The sequence below is a fragment of the Xylocopa sonorina genome, chromosome 9, assembly GCF_050948175.1.
Source record: "Xylocopa sonorina isolate GNS202 chromosome 9, iyXylSono1_principal, whole genome shotgun sequence".
NCBI lineage: Eukaryota > Metazoa > Arthropoda > Insecta > Hymenoptera > Apidae > Xylocopa > Xylocopa sonorina.
Window position 1 is genome coordinate 7247975 of NC_135201.1, and position 16587 is coordinate 7264561.

Consider the following 16587-nt stretch of genomic DNA (forward strand, 5'->3'; position numbering starts at 1 on the left):
TGCTCCTCCGCGTCACGTCCCTCGAGACGGCTAATCGCGTTTCCTTGGCCAATCGGCAGAGGGCGAGCCGGGAAAATGCAATCGCGTGGTACGATTAATGTTTAAAAAGGGCGGCTGCCTCCATTCCCGGAATTGCGGCCGGCTGCGTGACCTCGTGGAGGCCGCGGAACGAGCTGAATTTTTCTTCGCCCCTGCCCGCGGACGAGATCAGTCCTACCCAAACCGCAACCGCTCTATCAGCTTCTATTAATCTCTCTTATCGTCCGTTCGTACTTTCCAAAAATGAAAACTGCCAGATTCCATTTGTTTCCTGCACGAAAATCGAAACTTCTCTCTGTAATCTCGTTCAATCGACCAACAAATCGACGAATTATTCTTTCCTCGTGCATTTATCGAGGTAATCGTCGATCCACGTTCTTAATTATCCCACGTGTTCAAAGATAGCGAATCTATGCTAGTAAATTTAGCGATTTGAAGCAGATATTAGTCGTTAAAGAGGCGTACAGAAAATGGAGAGTATAAAACATCCGTTGGAACGAGTCTAACGACGTCACGGAGGTGGAGAAGGGTCCGTTTCCGGCCGCCTAATCGAAACGCCTCGCTCGGCACGCTCGACGGAACGTTCGACGTGCAAACGAGCAACGAAACCCGTCGCGCGTAAATCTACGAAGCGTCGTCGACGTGCTGCACAGCCTCGCGCCCGTTTCTCCACTAGGATAAGCGGATATTCCCTGGTCGATGGGACGCTTCCGTGAATTTCTTCGATTCGACAGGGATAAAAGGGCGGGGGGACGCGGCAGAGGAGCTGGGTAAAGCATCTGTCGTCCTGGAAAAAGGAACGAGCCGGAGAGGTCTCGATTCACCGTCGGAGGAGAGAATGGACAAACGTTCGAATCGACTCGAGATTATTTCTTCGTGAAACTACTGGCAAGTTTCGAAGGGTGACTGGAGAGAGTGTTCCGTGGGGTGGAAAACGGTGTTTGAAACGGGTGGGTAGATTCCAACAAGAAATTCCTGTAATAGAGTCCTCGCGATCGACGTTCAATCGAACAACGTCGCACCAGCAATTTGTTAGACAGCTGAACATCCCATCGCAAACCTTGTAAACGCAAAGCTTTCAGAATCTCAAATAACCATTGCTATTTTTTCTTAATTTTTGCATATAAAATAATCGACACTTCAATTATACCTAAAACTTATAAGAAATAAAATTTTCTGATCGTCAACTGTTCGCATAAAATTCATCCACAACCCCACGTTCACCCCACACGGATCACGTTACACTTACCAATTCCACTTTAAATCTCGCGAAACTCTGAAACAAGAATCCACTGCCAAGTCGTAAGGAAACTAAGAGAAAAGAAGTCTCTGTTCAGCGTCGAGGCGCACTTTTCCGCCCCAGCGGATGCGTGGTGTAACGCAGACGCGAGCACCGCGGAATTTCGCTGATGCATACCAAGGCGTCGGAACGGTTTCCGAGGCGGATGCCTCGCGCCGCGACGCGAAACGGCGGAAAGTCAAATTTGCTCATGATAATGCCGCGAATTTCCTCGCCGTGAAAAGTGAAGAGAAACTGTTTGCGCTCGGTGCGCGCGCGGCCGTTTCACGCGACGACCACGGGGCGCTTCCTCCTCGCGGAAACTTCAACCCCTTCGAGGGGGTGGCGCGAAGATTCCGAGAAGGTGAATAAGGAATCCTCCGTGGCGAATTCAAGTTTGTTCGGGCGGGGACTGGATAATCGCGGGGTTAATCCCTCGGAATGATTGTTGCCAGCCGTGTGTACGTGCGAGCGAGCCCTTTTTTCTTCGAGTTTCGAGACGGAAGAAGCGGGCTAAAGTGGGAAACTTCTCGCGCGTACGAGCCTCCATTCTCGTTGCATTCTCGATCCTCTTCTGCGGTGAATTTATTCCGAATGAGAGTATCAAACGAAACTTTCTGTCAGTCGAGTTTGTTCAACCACTGAGAAAATATATAAAAAAGAACCAAAGCGATTGAAATATATTTTAGAACGAGGGGGTTGAAAATTAATTTTCGAGCTTAAAAAAAAAAATGTGAACGAAAGTGGAATGAGAGAGAGAGGAAGGGGAAGTAATAGGTATAAGAGAAACGATTGAACCGTCTTCTGTTCACGGATTAATGTCGCTCTAACGAACCGTGGCTTCCTGTTTTAAAGAAAACGATCCGCCCCTCAGGCGGACGACTATCGACTCCCGCGTAATGCTCGAGGGGCTACTTCAGGATCGATTACTAAACTTGGAACATCGATTCCCGGCCGTTTAAGCCTCGACCATCGATTCCCGTGTCAATTCCATGCCGCGGTTATTCGTCAATCTTGTCGACTTTCATTCGAGGATCGGCCTTCCGACTCGATGCAATTTGAAAAACACCGGTGGAACGTATCGAGGGTGAAGGGGGTGCGTGCGCTCATGATGCCACGGGGATGATATTGCCACCATCGCTCGAGTGACAAATGGTGTAATTTTTTTCAACGTACTCGCGTCGCTTTACCCCGTTATACTTTTTTTTCTGCTACAATTGATCTGCGTTCCCAACATTTTTATGCAAATCCGTCTATTTCTATAAATGCATCACTGTCGTTTCTATTTTCACTCGCGAGAACGCGTGCGCGCTCGATGAACGAGCTGAAAGGGGCGATAAAAAATCAGTTAGAATCGCGAAAATCCGTAAACAAGTTCGCGAGGGTGAAATGAAAATTCCCCAGAGATGTGAAACCTATTCCAGCGACGCGTGAGTGGAAGCACGTTTCAAGATCTCCTGGTTCCAACCGTCTGGCGATCCGTGGCCATCGATCACTCGGCGGCGAGCATCAAAAAGCTGGGCCCCGTGATTTACGGATCGAAATTTTGGCCAATTCTCCAAGGAAACCGTGAGAGAGGCACGATCGAGCGTGACAGGCAAGTTTTCTCGGGGATAAGGCGGCGCGAAAATTCCAGGGGAACGCTGGCCAGAGAGTTAGGTGCACCGTGGGCGCCATAAATCCCTTTAAATTGCCGCGACGACCTTCGATCCGTCGGCAATTATTTCCTGGCCGACGTCCTCTTTCGCTCGAGCGCCTCTGCGCTTCTCGATTCGCGGAATCGCCTTTCCGCATGCTAATCTCGCATTTTTCATCGTCTGCGCGCATTCTTGGCAACGTGTCGCGTTTACACGAGGTATATTAATGGATTTTGTCTATTGAAAAAAGGGAAAATAGAACGAATCAGTTAAATTATAGTCGACTAACTTGTACGAAAGAAAATTATACGTTTATCGAAGGTGAACTATCGTAGTATACCGAATTTTCAAGCGACCACCAGGACCGCCATTACGGAACCCTCGTCGTAAAAAAAAACGAACGTGTTACCGCGGTGTAATCGTAAATTGGATGATAAATAAGCAATAAAAAAGAGCGTGATAGCGTTCTTTAACAGGCGGCCAAGTCGAGGCAGCGTGGAACGAGCACGCGAGCGGACGATCGAGCGGAACACGGCGATAAACCGGTCACGTAGCCCGGACCAGGAAACGCGTAACAGCGCGACATTTGTTTCGCCCGCGGAGGAACTGTGGCGCGATCAAATTTGCATGCGACGTCCTCGGGAGAATCCCCGCTGTCGCGTTTTCTCGCTTGGCGGTTTCAATTTTTCGTTAAACCTTCCAAGCGTTTACACGCTTCGCGCCAGAGGCATCGAACGTCCCTCGAAGACTCGCGTCTGAATTTATGAACGACTCGTACGTGCACCCTCCTCCATGCACGTTTCTCCTCCAACGCAAAAAAATTGCAAATATTTGCGCAAATCTATCGAAACGAAAATGTGGTTAAATGAAATAATTGAAATAAATTTTAGGCGACAATTTCGATGGAGATTGTAGGTCACTCTGGTGGTAAACGAGGGTGGTATACAATTAATTCTAGGGAAAATTAGAGGCGAGTAGATCGGAATCTGAGACAGGTTCAAATGAATAAGACCGCAAGTGGTAGACGCGCCGCTTTCGACGTTCGTCTGACCATCACGGTCTGTTGCTACATCGCCGGAAGTCCGTCTCGGTCTCTTGTTCCTCTCTTCCCGGCCATTCCTCCGTTTCCGTGTCCGTCAAATTAAATCAACGCTCCGATACAAGTCCAACTGGGTTTTTCCATTCAATTTCTCGTATACTCTACTCATTACTTGTAAATAAAATTTGCAAACACGTTAAACTTCTTCTTTCTTCTAAATGAAAAGTAGAATTTTATTTTCTACGCTCAAAAATGTCCACTGTTAATTGCCATTTACGATAAGTTCAAGAATCAAGGAGAGCTGACAATCGATTTAACGGAAATTGACTAAACAATTTGTCGAATCGATTAAGAGAGACGTCGCGTGCAGGTGAAATAAAAGAAACCCGGTAGAATCGATCGCAGAGGAGCGAGGTAACCGTTTCTATCGATTCTACGACGAGCGAAGGAGCTCGTGGATAGAACTGCGGGGTGAGACAAAAAGGAATTACGCGCCGTGGAGCAGAGTACTGCGGTTGGTTTAATTGAAACGAGAAACGGGGGAATAAAAAGTCGAGTCTGATGGCGGAGCAAAGAGAAGGAAGGAAGGAAGGAAGGAAGACGAAAGAAGGACGAACTGGGTCCACTGACAGCCAGTGGCTGTTGCAACCTGTTGAGTTCCAAGCCACGTGGACGACTGGTTTCTCAAAGAAAAATTCCTCCTTGAAATTTCAACAAAATTTCTTACTAAAAATTATTCCACGCTATTTAAAAATTCTTCCAGCTATTTTTCAACAAATTTTAATACCTTTAAACCTTTTAAAACGAAGTATTAACAGAGAGCGTCGAATATAATGGCGTTGCGAAGAGAACGCTGGAAAGCGAGGACAAGAGACAGCCAGTTCGTTTCTTCTTCTTCGTGACTAAAGACTTTCTGTCTCGAGGACGAATCCTATTTTCGCTAGATTTTTTAGCGACTAAAAGAACGAGGTTACTGAAAAATTCATTTTTCACATTGGACATATATATGTATAGAAATAATTTTTCGTAGTCACGCGATTAGTCAAAAATTCTAAACAACGACATATAGACGAGGAACGTTCGAAAAAAAAAAGTAAAACTCGCAGCTAATTGGATACGTAAACGAAACGAGGTGATTTGCATGCAAAGTCTGAATTTGCATTTTATACCGCTTAATGAGGCGTTTCGTAGCTTCGCTAATCAATTTCAATTAACTGGACGACAATTAACAAGCTCTCCTATTAGTAATCATGCAGTTTACACTGATTCTCTACGTGTTACACAGTTTTCTCTTCGCCTTAACTTACCAAACGTAGAACAATCGAACGATTCAGCTCAGAATGTACCGAAAAGAGTTCTTACCTGCAACAAGAGAGAAGAACAATTCATTAGTAAAATTCATCTACTTGTAACAATGATATAAAGTGCAAATTGAAAAATCTATTCTCCTCGAGAGGCACGAAAACAGAATTAAATATTCGATTGAGCATTCCATCGAACGAAATAAATCGTGGCGATAAATTTTACGAATATTCAATTTCTAAAACGACTCGTAATATTCCCCCAAGTACCTCGAACATTAAAATCGAACAGGAAAAGGGTTACGTTTCCCGTGTAAAGAGTTTCCCTCCCGAGATTCCGGGCGCAACGTTGCATGTTGCACGATAACAAACATCCATCTTTTTAATTGTCAGTCAGAACCTGTTTAAAGCCTTTAAAATGAGGGAACGCTCGCCAGGCATACTGGAAAATTTACTAGCCCCCGTCACGAAACGTCGATCTGTATCGATGTTATTGAATAATAAACGTTACACAGCCACTCTTTTAATCGCGTCTATCAGCCAAGGGGAAGTTATTAACGAGCCGTTTTATCGAGCCACTCGTCTACGTCCAGAAGGCTCTGACGCCACGATTTCCAAGTAAAAAACATCACCCAAAGTAACATTAAAAACAGACTCCAAAAACCTAACAAAAATTGCAATAATTTCTCAAGAATCGAATCAATTGAAACGAAGAAAATTCGATTAAGTTTGACTAAATCTCGACTGATAACACTGAGTAAAATTCAGTGTGGTTTATCAACGAGACGTCAACCGCAGTAAGGCTCTGACGCCACGATTTCCAAGTAAAAAACATCACCCAAAGTAACAATAAAAATAGACTCCAAAAACCTAACAAAAATTGCAATAATTTCTCAAGAATCGCATCAATCGAAACGAAGAAAATAAGATCAAATTTGACTAAATCTCGACTGACAATACTGAGTAAAATTCAGTGTCGTTTATCAACGAGACGTCAACCGCAGTTCGAGGGGGTGGCGCGTGTTCCTCGAAGCGCGCGCGTACGCGGGGTGCAATTCGATGGCGCAATATCCCCTAATGCTCCGCGGGTGGATCAACAATGGGCGAATCGCGGCGATTGGGTGTACGCAACGTCTGCGTTAACGTTCGCTCGCAGGTTTCCGTGAAAACAGAGGAACGAGCCGGACTTTGTTGCAGCGTGAACGGGGCTTTACACTTCACGGTTCTGCGTTCACCGCACGGCCAATATTAGCTCGCGCGGTGGATACAGCGAGGCGCGGATATTGGTCAGACAGCATCGAAGGAACATTGTATTTCCTACTTGCGAAATTAGTATTGTCATTCGAGGCCACGCGAAAAATCGATACGATTGAACTCTCGTGGTTCGCAAATCTTTGCACGAAAATTTACAATTTCTCTTCAACAACAAGAGTTCAATTCTGAGAAAAATAAATATTGGTATTGTCTTAATGGAAGACTTTTCTTGTGGTTCTTACTTTCTACTGGTATCGTCGAGTGAAATAACTAAAGTGGATTTGACCGACTGAACCTTCCTTTGGTACCCTGACGTCACAGCGACTGGGTGCGCCAAAGGTATTCCATGAATTCGAAGTCGAAAAGCGAATTGAAGGCAGGAGGAAGAGAGCGCGTGTGTTTTAAAATAGAAAGGAGAGACGAGAGGGGGGAGCGTAAAAGGTGGCAGAAGCCAGCGAGAGGCTGAGAAGAAGAAAGAGAGGAAGAGAAGTGCAACGACCAAGTGCAGACGCTAGCCGTGCAACGTTGGAACAGGAACGTTACGCTAAGCTGAGTCCCCGTGCATTCCTCCGTTTCAAGGTTGAGGTCAAGGCATGCCTTAAGCCGCGTTCAGAGTTCTCCAGTCATCTCTCTTCGTTCTCAGATGTTCATCGACTGTCGCGATCGCGCAAAAATATTTTCTTATTAAATATTAAAATTCCTCGTTAAATATTGAAATAAGATTTCAACCCCTCTGTTGGTGTTCGAATCGATCGTTTGGAACGATCATTCGTTTACTGGTCGCGATCTGACCAGGGTGAACCTCGACGAACCACGAAAAGGCAGACGCTTTGGATTTGGAGAGCAGAGAAAGAGAGAGAAAGAGAGATCTGCCGTGGAAAATCCTCGAAGACAAAAAGCTGAGAGTGGCGAAAGCATCGATCCGGGTCGAGTGCGGGCGTTTCAGCCGGCCGTAGGAAAGTGGAAAGAATAATAAAAGGGGTCGAGGGTGGGGCGAGGCGCGGCAGTAAAAGGGGGCGCGTCGCGGCGGCAAAGGGAGAAATAATTTAAATCAAAGGCTCACGGAGGAGTAACGCGTGTGTCGGTCCCCGTATAACCTTTTAGTGTCGAGAAATTGCCAGCTCTGGGATCCTCGCGAAAGGCCAGAAAGGTTCCTCGATGCGACGACGGTGTCGCTGTTCCTTTTTTTCAACCCCCGACCGCCACCCCCCAGCTCTCGCCCCTTTTTGCGACGCTTCTCCACGCGCGCGTACCTCGTGTCTACTATTTTTCTGCTGATCGTGGTTCGTTCGTTGCATACGGGCGTCTTTGATCGAATCGAGTTTAACGCGAGCATCGAGCATTAAATTATTCCCTAAATGTGACAATTATTCTGATACTTTGGAAGTATTTTAAATGGATCAGATAATGTCGATGATGTATATCAAAGATATTGCAAATCTCCAATTAATTCACGTCGATCGAAATACAATTCTTTCTTCGTCCAAGTATCCTCGATATGATAAAATTTTTAATACCATCATCCAAAGGGGTAGTCTCACCGAAATTTGTGAAAAATATCGTGTTTCCGCGGCATATAAAATTCCCGCCGGAAAATATCACGTTTGCCTCTCGACTTTCGTTGAAACGCAACCGAAATTAATTCTATAAAACACAGGGGAGATAGAGAGGAAGTGGGGGGATGAAACGTTCCACCGTGAACCGGCTGAAGAGAGTATTCCGTGGTAAAAACGAAAGAGAACACGACGTCCCGCGGTTCCAAGGACTCGACGGATGATTTAAACGCGCTTTCAATCGTTCTTTTACCAGATGATCGATGCCACGAATCTCTGTGCGTGTAACAGTGAGCTAAACGAAGGATGGAAAAATGGAATGATTTATAAGACGCGTCTGGTGTCCCAGATATTTCGACCAGTGCGAAGAATAAACGGAAACCTGGCTGCTTTAAAAAACAAGCCACTCGCAAATATTTTTAACAATTTCTTCTTGCTGACTGAATCGTTTCTTAATCGCGAGATTCGGTCTCGTTTGACACTGAACGAAGCGCTGTCCATTATTCCCTCGCGAAGAGATCGCGATTCTATATTTGCACGTGCGCAGAACCCGTTTGGAAGGTTGTCCGGTTCGCAGGCTGGACGTGATTATAACCTTGGCCAGTCCGCATTGTGAACCGTCTGAAGAGCTTCACAATGCCGTCTGACCTCGCTGAGCCTCGACTGATATTGAGACATTCGTCAGTGGCTGACAGAAATTATTGCTCGACACTCTTGAACCTCTCCTTCCAAGTTCCAATTAAAAAAAAACCATTCGATTCTTTAGAAAAAATTCTTCCCTTCTGATTAGGCAAATCAAAGAATTAGCTAAAAGTACAGTAGATGGAAGACTGCAAAGGCGATTTTGCAAGTGAGAATCGAAATTAGAATAGTGGATGATGGAAGCTAATAAAAGAGAAACAGTGTAACCAGCCCTGCCATTAAATTCAGGTGAGAAACGTGAGGGGGACGCGCTAAAGTCCTGCAAAGAGAGAGAGAAGGACACGTGGCGTCGCAGAAAGGGCGCACAAAAGGATTTTCAGTGGACAGGATAATGTGACCAGACGAGGAACAGGCGAAAGCCCTTAGACCAACGTTTCCCTCGCCGTCGTGGCGAAACACGACCGTTTACTTTCTATAAAGCGACGCGGCGCTGTCGTTCCATTACTGCTGTGCCCGTTTGTTGTTCGATTCGACACCTCGACGCAACGCGGGGCCTGTCGCCTCGACGGAAACGGACGTTTATCGAGGGGAACTTTCGTTCGTCGTGAATTATTTTCAAGGAATTCGAAGATTGGAAAAGTTCGTTTAACGAGAATCGTCGAGTAACTGTCCTGAGTTAATTTAACGATAGATTTAATAAAACCTGCCATTTTGGCGAACAATTTATATTACGTTGGCTAAATCAATGTTCGATTAATTCACTTCGACATCTACATGGAATTCGCATGAGTGTCTCGAAAGAAATCGAAATAGATCGCGAGAAAATAAAATGGATGGTTCACAGCATTTATACAGTCGGAATTTCAGAAAACACTTAACTATGGCAGTTCCCAGGAGAAAAGAACGACGAGGCAAACCGAAAATCCCCGGATGTATCGAGCCGCGCGAAAGAGAACTCGTCGGGGGTGGCGAACGCGCGAACGAGGGACAAACAAAGGGACTTTCGTGAGCCAGGCTCGTAGTGACAGGCCAGCCTGGACTGTCGAGGCTAATGTGACAGTGGAGAAACAGGCGGAAAGCCCTTAGAACACCCGACGTCCCTCTTCTTTCCGTCGTTCGTGGGAAAACGCTCGTTTTATTCGCTCCAACGGTTTCAGCTGCGACGAAATTCGTCGAGGGTGTCGCGGCTGAGAGGGCGATGCGCTGGATCGAGACCAGCTTCGAGCAAAAATAGAGCTTAACCGAGAACAGCGATGGTGTTGGACCATTTTTTTTTTTTAAAAACCTCTCCCACAACTACAATTATCGCGTTTCTCGAGCAGCCCAACGAACTCTCGCAGAATTTCCAAGAGACACGACCTTTAAGGATCGAGGCCTCGAGAATCTGAGCTTGCAGAGGGGTGAAAAATTGCGAATTTCAATCCACGATTTCTAACATCCGTTTCAGAGGCGATCAAAAAATATTCGTCGTCGAGAATCGACTTCTTTCGCGTCGCGAAAGGTTAAGGGTTGGGACGAGGCGGAGGTGCACAAACATACTTATCGTTCGCGAGATTTAGAACGCGGGCCAAGGGTTACGCGTTCGGGGGTTGCGCGAGCGGCTACACCGTGAGCAACATGAATATCTCAGTCGGCTTATTTACATACTCCTTCTGCCGCTATTCACCGGATAAGGCGCTCGATAGTATCGGGAACGCGTGGGTGGAGGTTGTGCGGAGCATCCCCCTGGCGTTCGCTCCAAGCTCGCGCGGAATTTGCGCAGCCTTTGGTCGATGCTGTTGCCACTATTCTGTGATATCTACCATTCGAAACGATTTTTGTAACGTGGACAGTGTTGTATTTTTGGTAACTGAAACGTACAGACATTTTCAAACGATTCTCGATCAATTTTTCGCGATCGAACTTATAATCTCGCGAATAGATTACGAGCATATCGCAGTAATTATCTCTAAAAACTATTAAATAAACCAGTCAGCGATTTATCGGACGTCAATACCCATCAGTACCTATTAATTTACACGTATGATCGGATACCGATATCGTACGCCTGAAAATGGAATTATATCAATTTACCAATAAACAATTCCGCACAGTGTATCCGTTTTACTTAATTGATTAACGATATTTAATTATAAATGACGAGCAATGGGCGATATCAACTGGGTGATAAAAGAGAATTGCGTTAAGGATAAATACAGAGTGTTTAATTATTCGTTCGAGAAATTTTTGCTGATGATCCTGAGTGCTAAAATGAGACAAAAATTAAGAATAAATTAATTGCATTTGAGGCTTTGTTCTCGAGGAAAACGACTTTACGAGTACGTGTGCGCTAATGCTGAAAGTCCATGGAGCCATTACAAGGCATGGTCGTCTAAATTCAATATGGCTACCAGTTGCAATGGCTTATGGTCTGCTACCACCAGTGCACGCATTTTCGAAGTCATTTTTCTCGTGAACGACGACTCGAAGACGTTTTCGTCGCTCGTAACTATTGTCTTATTTCAGCTTGCAGAATCACCCGGTGAAATTTCTCCGCGGGTTGTCGACCAGCTTTCGCGTTTAATTAAAGTCAACGAAACTGCGACGCGAAAGGGAACGATTCGAAATCGACGAAAGCTTTCAGCGAGATTTCATGGCGACCATGAAAAGAAGAGAACGATGGACGAAGGCGACGGGAGGGGATGGGTGTGTTGCACAGGTTGCAGCCAGCTCGTCACCCCGGAAACGCTGTGTCGGATTTATTGAAGAGAAAATATTCTGGGCGCATTGTGAGACGCCGCCTCTGGAAGAATTTCTGCGCCAGTTCGAATGCTGTTCTCGCGAATAGCTGCTACCCCTTCGCGCTGGAAATAATCGTTTCAAAGCGTTCGAGACGCGGATGGAACAGATCCAGGGTGAATGGAAGCGAAATCTCTATGAACTGCCGGTGGAAATTAAGAAACTGTGCATTGTCGATGCTTTACTGTCGTTCGAACGACACACGAACGCGAGGAACGTTTAACTTTTCTACCCTACACCTCTTTAACGTTGCGACACTCGTTTCTCCAATTTCTAACTAAAACAACCCTTCGTATGTTACAATGAATAAAAATAACATCGTTGTAGAAGTAAAACAATTTTGGTACGCGTTTATTCGGGGCGAATTTTCGCCGGCGCAAGTTCATTTAATTAATTACATCAAGTTTAAACGAGTTATCGAACATCGAAAGTAAGTTACCCCCCCGGTGTTTCGATAAACTGCCGGTTAATCGATCGAACAGCGTAACACTGCTTTAGTGATGGCTCTTTCGGGTGTCGATAAACAGTTTGGTCCTTTAAAATCGAGCATATGTTTCAGAAATTTCAATTAATAGCCCCTCTCTCAATCGTGACGCTTTAAAATTCCCACCCCAAGCAGAACTCGAATGCGCTCGATTAATACCTCTAATTAAACACGTTCAAAGGAGTCTCTGGCGGAACGTGGATCGCCAAACAATCAGGAACTCGTCAAATATTCTTCCAACGGACGCGAAATGAAGACACGGCTCCGCCCACGTTGGCCACAGATCAAACACATCACCGGGAGGAGGCCACGCTGAATTTTTGCGCAATATAAACTCGACTGGCGGCTTCGTTTGACTACACGCCGTGTATCGCGCCGCGTCTTGGAATAATTAAATGCCAGCCAAGCCCAGGGGAGCTCGAGCGCGACGTTCAAACTCCTGCTCCGCTTCCTCCCTTACGCGTCTTAATAATCTTTCCCAAGGTTCGCCGTGGCGCGGCTGAAAGGGTTGAAAAGGCGGCCATATTGCGGATTCGCGCGACCAGAGAGCAACCGTGGCTCTTCACGGATGAATCAGAACCCCGTCTGCAGCTTTTCCATCGCGAGAAAGTCCCGTCTGATGGACTGGAAAACGGGGAACCACGGGGAAATTACCTTCGATTCGCCCAGTTAGAAATACAGAGACTGCGATACGAAAAATAATTTTGTTACCTAGTCCGCTAATTAAAATAAAACTGCGCGCGCGACTGCAAATTGAATGGAATTCTATTCGAAGCGTGTGTACACGTGAAAAAAAGAAATGGTAAAGGGTTGTCGAGAGAGCAGAAAAACGGTGTTTTAATTTAACGGAAGGTAGATAACGAAAATTCGTGTAGCAGCAAAGGCAGGGTTCGTTGTCAAAGAAATTTCGAACCAGCCGGATTTCCATTTCTCAAAGGGGCAACCAGTCGCCCGCCTGGCTTCAATAAAGCGGTCCTTGTTGGTTATGGCTGCCGCGAGGGCGCGCTGAAAAGACCATTTCCGGCCTCCGAATCGTCCCAGCCGTATTCACTAAGAAAATTACCCCCGGGCAATCGGAATCGGGCAAGAATTTAAAGAGCCGCGGCTCTTTTTACGGAAACCTCTCGCCTCGGCTCTTTTTCCGGCTCACTTGTTGCTGCTGACGTCGACCATCGTCGGAGGATCTATCAAACCGACGATAACTGTCGTCGACTAACTCGATTTTCGCAATTAAAATTGTAATTTAAAAAAAAAAACGATAGAAAAAATTTTCAAACCTCGACCAGTATTTATACATTTCAATTTCGACGCGAGGGATTCGTGAAAATTTCTGAAAACTCGTGACGCAGAGACCCGTTTGAAGACGAAACGCGAATATCTATGTACGTACACTCGGTACACCTCCTCGAAATGGAATTTCTACGGAAACTCTGCTCAAAAATTCACCTACTGAATTAGCAATGCGAACAGGCGGAGAATTTTTCAAATTTTTCGAACTTGCCCTCGTTCAGTTGCTTCAGTGGAATTTTCTAAAAATCCAAAAACGAATTAGGATACTCCAGAGAGAGAGAGAGAGTGGAATCGCTTTGCGATCGTTCGAGAGGGGAAGAGTCGTGTCAAAGGTGAGTAAATGTGGCTGCGAAATGGATTGCAAGGTAGACATTTGTATTTCGACGACAAACTTGGGCGGAGGCGGAGGAATTGGACAAGCTGTCACGGTTTGGTTGCACGGCGCGAAGCCAGATTGAATCTGGAACGCTTACAGGGGACTTCGACTATTCCGTGATCTAAAGATTCTGGCAATTAGCGGTGGGAGACCCTGAGCGGAACCGGGGTGGCGGCTGAAAAGGGGTGGGATTTCGAATTCAAATGTCGTCGTCACGTTTGGCACAGTGACAAGTTCTAGTTATCAGGATTTCAAGCGTAGCCACCTGTTTCCACCTAATGCGAGTTTCGATTCTGCCAAAACCGATTGACAGCCTATTTGTTGCTGTTACTGTAAACTGTGATTACGCAGCGGTCTCAATGATCCCTAATCCACCCATTTCTCACAGATCTGACGATTAATTCACGAATATTTAATAAAATAATAAATATAGAAAAGAAACTCTGTCGCTAAACGCGAAAATTCTAATCGATCGTTAACAAATCTCTACAGACATCGCCATTAAAGGTTACAGAATGAAGCGCAACCCCCCCTCTGTTCGCATGAAATTTTTCGCTAAAATATGCAACGAGGGCCTGGAAAAAATAATAAATCTTCGAGTTGTTCCGCGGACGACACTCCAGCGTGGAATTTCATTTCCTGGATCGTCGCAACGAAACATTTCGTTTTCCATTATTTATTACACACGTAGACCATGGACGCGGGGGGCACACGCGCGCACACAGGGCTCCCTTTCATCAAGCGCAAGATATCTCATTTCCCGTTTGCAACGCGTTCGCTTTTTAACATTTCAAATCCGCCGAGGATTCCAACCAGCCCCCGATAAACCTTCGCCAACGGCGAATCTATTTTATCCCGACCGCAGAGGGACCGCGAATCGACGGAAATTTTAATAATTCTCCGTTTCTTTCCTCTCGCAACACCATTATCCGACATTGTTGCCGCTGCAACCCAGCTACAAAACGCGGTCAAAGAGTTAACGCAATCTTCCGTGCAACTTTTCCACCCCTTTCTCTCAACCATCTCTAAAAAACAATTCCTTCGAGCCACAAAAAAAACACTAACGTTCGCGTTCAATCCAAATTCTCGTCTCGAAACGCTCTTAGTTAATCGCTGAAAAGATCGCTATCACATCTTATCGATTATCAGCGGTCCACTAAATCACGCATTCGCAGGATCGCCACGAGGGCAAGGCGAACAATGTGCTCGCAGAATTTCCGTGTCCGCAGTATCCAACGCGCGCGGCATATCACCGCTCGAGTTCGATATCTCGCAGGCTGCCGCGAAGGGGTCGAGAGAAGCTACAGAGAGAGAGAGAGAACGAGAGAGAGGGAGAGAGAAACGGGTCTCGACACGGACTCGGAGGCTCGACGCGGCACGTTAATGACAGGAAACCAGCAATATGAACTTGACGGCTCGGTACCGCATCGTGTACCACAGTAACGTACCGACAAACCGCAGGTGCCCCGACGACGCGCGGCTGCTTCGTCGCTATCCGTTACCCCCTCGCCCCCGTAACGCCCTGAAACCCAGCCAACCTTCGCTTGTCCTGCTCACCCTCTCATTATCTCCCTGGGTTATGCACTCTGGTACCGGTTGCCTGGCTCGTTAGGGACAGGCAACCTCGTTAGGGGAGGATTTTCGTGCGGCAGAAATGTTTTTCGGGCACGGACTCTCTCTCGCGGGTCCTTAACGATATCCTTTTTCGTTTTCGTCTCTCGTTGCGGTCCCTCGCAACGTCTGTACACTCGCTTTCGAACAGTCAGAATATATACGGTAACAGTCGCGCTTAAGAGCTTCTATTTGCCGCGTGGTATTTAAATTTCGCGTCGAGGGTGGGTTTAATAGTGTATGCTTTATAATCGCGACTCACCAGCTGATGGGACGATTGACTGTCGCCGGTTGGTATAGTTTCAAGTAAATTCTGGGAGCTTACCTGTAACAGAAAGAGGAGAAGATGTTGTTAAAAATGATTGAAGGGGTGAGTGAGTACTTCGACCGAAACAGTGGTGTTGTAGTTTGTCGATTGCGATGTGTAAATCTTTCTTGGGCTGGAAAGAAGTGACGAAACCCTTCTCTGGCTCTCGTGGGAACTCTTCGAGTTCCTCGAGCTTTTAGGGCTGCTTATGTCAACGCCTCGCGTTGGAACGTATCACGTGGCGTACTTCACGCCGTAATCCTGCTAATTCCATTTTTTCCGACGTCGCAGTGGGCGGCGATAAATCAGGGCCGAGCACTTCCGGCGACGAGGGTCGTCAAAGAACGGATCGCGGAAACTCCTGGCGACGCGAGAGGGACGCCTGGCCGAGTGTCTGGGCGAACGCGAAACACGACGGCTGAATGCCTCGTCAAGATGTCACCTATTGAGACAAGGATCCTCGAGCTTTTAAATTCCGTGGAAACCGGAGAAATTGAATCATTGCACGTGGAACTGTTTTCGAGAATAGCTGAAGTAGACGGGTTGTTACACGAATTGTGTTCGCATCGTAGCCAGCAGGGACATTGAACATTTTAATTGTGCCTGCAATTCGAGCTATTCTCTTAATTTATAGTTATAACAAATATTTCTCGCGCAAAGGAACAAAATTAAAAATTTCCATAGAAGAGGACGTGCAAGATTTTTAAATGTTTTAAATGTTGTATCCATTTTTGATAAATTTCTACAAGCAACCCCTGCGTGGATCTTCCATATAAACCACGATCGTGCCATTTAAATTCCGTACAGTTCCATTACGAAGATCCCCGATTTCCAGTGAGCAGAAGCTCTGAAAGTCTCGAAAACACAACGCGAACTCTTCTCGACCGCGGATCCTCGAGGAAGAGGAGGAAGGGAGCGGAGGAAACGGAGGCGTGCGCGCAAGGGTTGCAAGGTGGCTAACGATAATTCCTATCCGGCGTCACGTGCCGCCAATATA

At 46.3% G+C, this 16587-nt stretch overlaps 1 protein-coding gene across 16 annotated transcripts in view; it reads right to left on the reverse strand.

Moving 5' to 3' along the window:
- Heph (polypyrimidine tract-binding protein 1 heph) overlaps window positions 1-16587 on the reverse strand; it is a 294035-nt gene that overhangs the window by 124852 nt on the left and 152596 nt on the right. For 3 of the 16 annotated variants that reach the window (XM_076901329.1, XM_076901327.1, XM_076901333.1), the window contains one exon: window positions 15546-15608. The exons of the other annotated variants lie outside the window; for them this stretch is intronic. The gene's annotated coding sequence lies outside the window, so the exon portion shown is untranslated. The remainder of the gene's footprint in view (window positions 1-15545; window positions 15609-16587) is intronic. 16 annotated transcript variants of the gene reach the window in all.